Here is a 5,000-nt window from a genome sequence, read left to right as displayed (position 1 = left end):
CTTGTCCTGAGAGGAGACCAGAATACAGAGGCAGGTGACCAGATACATATTTCAGACCCGTAGGCTATTTCACCGCAGAGGGTTTTGTTTTCTCTTCTTAATATCGTCGTTTTTACTCCACATATCCCTAATCTAACCTCACCTAACCTAATCTAACCTAACCCAGCACAAACCAAATCAGTCCTAGTATAATCTGATTAATCCCAGCCCAACCTATCCCAGCCTAATCCAGTCCAAGCAAGAAGCTGTGTCAAGCCACAGTAAACCCATCCCCGGCAGTCATTTTAATGCTGACGTATAAGCACAATAGGATATCTAGCCAAAGACGTCACATATCAAATTTGGAGTAAATCGGGTGAAAATTGATGATTTTATGTCCATTTGAAATTTTAGGCCTGGCCCACCTGACACTGACTCCCCTTCAGCTAACTGGGGGATGATCCTCCTAATGTAATGAGGCATGTTATAGGATGCAAATTTGAAAGATGCACATTTTCATTTTGGTTTCATTTCGATATGACGAATCTGAAAGGATTTTTCTTGTTTTACATTTTTTGGGGGTATAGCCTGGGCCTTGGCCCAATTTGGCCCAGAATTTAATCAGGTGATCAGGTCATAACCCATCATCCCTGTTATTTTAGTCAAAATCTCACCAGTAATTTTCGCATAGAGTTGTTAACAAACAGACAGACAGACAGACAAACCGAGTAAAAACAATACTCTGGGACGGGGATGGGTACTCAAGCCAAACTCACCTAATTCAGTCCAGCCCAACCCAGACTAACCTAACCCAGTTCAACTCATGCCAAACCAACTCAGCCTAGCTCAACCCAACCCAAACCAAGTCAAACCAATGCAATCCAACCCAGCTCAATCTATACAAACTTAATCCAAATGAACCTAGTCCAACCCAGTGCAACCCAACTCAACTCAATCCATCCTAACCTAATCCAAATCAAACCAATCCAACCCAGTGCAACGCAACCTAACCCAACTCACCCAACCTAACCCAACTCACTCAGCCTCACCCAACTCAACCCAGCCTCACCTAACTCAACCCAGCCTCACCCCACTCAACCCAGCCTCACCCCACTCAACCCAGCCTCACCCCACTCAACCCAGCCTTACCCAACGCAACCCAGCCTAACCAAAGAAAACCCAGCCTCACCACACTCAACCCAGGCTCACCACACTCAACCCAGCTTCACCACACTCAACCCAGCCTAACCCAACTCAACCCAGCCTCACCCAACTCAACCCAGCCTAACCCCACTCAACCCAGCCTAACCCAACTCAACCCAGTCAAAATCAATCTGACCTAACCTAACCTAGGCCATCCTGGAAAGAGGTAGGGCTAAGCTCGACTGCATTTCAGAATCTGGTTTGTCAGTTCCCACAACCTTACTGGTAAAAAAAAAAAAAAAAAAAATCCAGCAGGTAAAGTCAGCAGCACAAATCGCTACCCATGCCAACAGCGGGAGCGTGTGGTGCAGTGGTAACATATCTAGCTCGCAAGTGGAAGGGCGGGAGTTCGAGTCTTGGGCCGGTCAGACACTTGGATGAAGTTGGTTTTCCTTTTGTCCCTGTTCAGCTCAACTGCACAACTGGGGCCTGAATCTCATCATCATCACCACCACAGTCATTATCATCATCACCATCATAGTCATCGTCATCATAATCATCATCATTATCATCATCACCATCATCATCATTATCACCATCATCATAATGATCATCACCATCATCATCATCATCATATGGAAGGACTGAGGTCAACCAAGGATGAAGAGATATGGTACTGAGAACAGCAGATACCATAAATGATCAAGGTCTCAGGACAAGATCAACTCAAACAGTTTTGATTCGATTTAGACCAAAGTTGGTGGAAGTGTTGGGCGTCAAATTAGAGTGAAGGAAGTCTTATTATGAGGGGAATCGGTAGAAATTTAAGGCTACAGGGCAAAGTCAAATATTCAGACCTTGGACCAGTGGCTGAGTCGCGGGCATTGCACTCTCAGGATTCCTTTTTACCTGTTATTCTTGGTGCTTTCAGACGCTTTTATTCCACGTACCAGAGGCTTTTCGGACTGGAAGGGTTAGATACAGCGTCCCCAGTTCCGTGAGTCAAAGGTTATCGCTCTGGTTCAAAATGCAGTGGTCAGTGCGAGTCTCCAAACTTTCATCCCTGACTGAACTCAAACTGGTGTGTGTGGGTTGACGTGACGCGGCAACCAGTACGGTGAGTCAGAACTGCCGTGCAGTGTTTCAGAGTGTACAGAGTCATGTTACTGCCTTGACTTTGTGTGTGTGTGTGTGTGTGTGTGTGTGTGTGTGTGTGTGTGTGTGTGTGTGTGTGTGAGAGAGAGAGAGAGAGAGAGAGAGATTCATTATGGAATTACCTCATGCTTAAATTCACGCCGAAATTTGCCAAATTCTTCAGAATTTACTGCCAAATCAATCTTTTTTACTGAGCTGATTCTATGATAAAACTAACCTAAGATATTTATTCCAAATATTATTGTAAACAACATTGTTCTTTGTTAGCAATATTTGGACTGGCGAAAATGGGAGGGGGGGGGTACTCTCTCCACACTGATCATAAATCCACCCCTGAAACGTTATCATGGAAACCTTAGTGAGTTCCAAACCTCTTTATCAAAGTCTACCATTTGGGGGATTCGTTTATGAAATCAGATCTTGTCTGAAAACTACTTTAGGCCTGCAGTGAATGATCGGATATTATTTTTTCCTGAATCAGAAATTTAAGTTAGCAGAAAATAAATGAACACACACACACACACACACACACACACACACACACACACACACACACACACACACACACACACACACACACACACACACACACACACACACACACACACACACACACACACACACACACACACACACACACACACACACACACACACACACACACACACCAATTTCAGTTCTGTCAGTGATGAAACTTTGGAGACCCGCACTGTCCTCTATATTTTGAACCAGGCAGCGATAACCTTTGAAATATCGTACTGGGAACGCTGTATAAAACACCTTCAATTCGAAAAGCCTGTACGAAACAGAATAAAGCGTCTCAGTGCACCAAAAATCATAGATAAAACAAGTGCTCGTGGGCCCTTCGGGCCTCTCGCACTTGCTTCTGCGGAGGGCTCTCACGCTGCTGTAATTTATTTTAGTTGTACCTAGAGGGAGATCCTATGCCGGGTGCCTGGAGCAGTGTTTTTTGGTCAAAATGTGATCACTCATTAAATATAGTAAAAGTTTTTCAATCGTGATGGGACCAAGTTTTTTCATATCAACGAATTTTTGGGGGATTTTTGTGCCAACTTTGGTGCGATCTGAATGTGTAGTTTCGGCTGCCCAAAATACACAAACACACACACACACACACACACACACACACACACACACACACACACGGCTAGTGCTATAGTATATTAGAAGGAATACTGAGAGTGCAATACCCGCGTCCCAGCAAGTGATCTAATGACTGACTATCTGACTTTGCCCTGTAACCTTAACCTTCCATACAATTCCTCTCAAAATAGACATACTTTGCTCTTGTCTGACCCTCAACCCTTCCACTGACTTTGGCCTAATTTGGATCAAGACTGTTTGAGTTGATCTCGTCCCGTGACCATAATCTTTTACCTGTTGTTTTCAGTATCATGTCTCGTCATCCTTGGCTGACCCTCAGTCCTTTCATTTACTGATGGATGATGACGATGACGGTGATGGTGATGATTTTTATGATAATGATGATGATGATAATGACGTTGATGATGATTGCCATAATGACGACGGTAATGATGATGAAAATGATAACATTACAATATCTAAAATCATGTTTGCTCCCTGATTTTTTTTTTTTTTGTGCCAATTCATAGATTTTACTTAGCTTAGGAGACATTTATCGAACTGGAGGAGTCGGATACAGGATAGTCTTGAGTACGAGAGGCATTTTTTGAGTGGAATAAATCTGGAAGCAGCAAGAATAAACTGAAAAAGATAGTCCCAGATTCAAGAAGTTAAAAATCACATCGTCCCTTACTTCCAAATATATAGTTCTCTCTCTCTCTCTCTCTCTCTCTCTCTCTCTCTCTCTCTCTCTCTCTCTCTCCGTGACATGAAAGCTCGGAACGAAATTGGTCAAAATAACTGATTGAATCTGACTTCTTGGATCAGTTTTTTTTTAATTTCAATTTTGCTGTCTCTATAAATTTTTATACTGATTAAGAGCTGCCATCATCATCATCATCATCATCAAGAGCTATCATGAAAATCATCATCATCATCATCATCATTATCATCACCATCATCAGTCACCAGGACCATCACCATCATTTATCATCAGTCATCATCATCATCACCACCAACACCATCACCACCACCATCATCATTACCAACATCATTATCATCACCATCATAAGTTTACCATTATCTCCATTGTAACCTACTGTGAGTGTAGCCTATACACTGTATATACACTGTATATGGCTAGTGAGGGAGTGATCGCCCTCTACCTACACAGATCAAAAGCCCTCGGGAGCAGGGGGGTGGTTGCTTTCTCAGGCAGAGGAACTCCTTGAGAGTGAAATGGCTGGGAAGCATGCCGGCACGTGACTGGCTACAGCATAGCTGGGTCTTTCGGGTGTGGGCAATCAGGCAAGTTAGCTGCCTACTGCGACTGCAACACAGTGGCGAGGTGTTCAGGAAGTTAGCCAAAGAAACCTTGATGGACTCTGAAAGAACAATAATGGCCCCCAGTCCCGTGCAACCCTTAAATGGGCAGGGGGTGCTAAGAATCTCACGGTTGCCTCAATTACAATCTAATTCCTTTGTTAATGCAAAAAATACAATTAAAATTGGTAACTGGAATGTGTGAACGCTAAATCATGACGGTAAAATCGATGAGTTAGTGAAGGTTTTTCAAAATTACGGACTTGATATTTGTGCTCTGACAGAAACTAGATTAA

This window comes from Coenobita brevimanus, chromosome 116 (assembly GCF_032717465.1).
Source record: "Coenobita brevimanus isolate Jiangsu-jjx chromosome 116, ASM3271746v2, whole genome shotgun sequence".
Classification (NCBI taxonomy): Eukaryota; Metazoa; Arthropoda; class Malacostraca; order Decapoda; family Coenobitidae; genus Coenobita; species Coenobita brevimanus.
The sequence above is the reverse complement of the archived record's forward strand: the minus strand, read 5'-3'. Positions refer to the sequence as shown.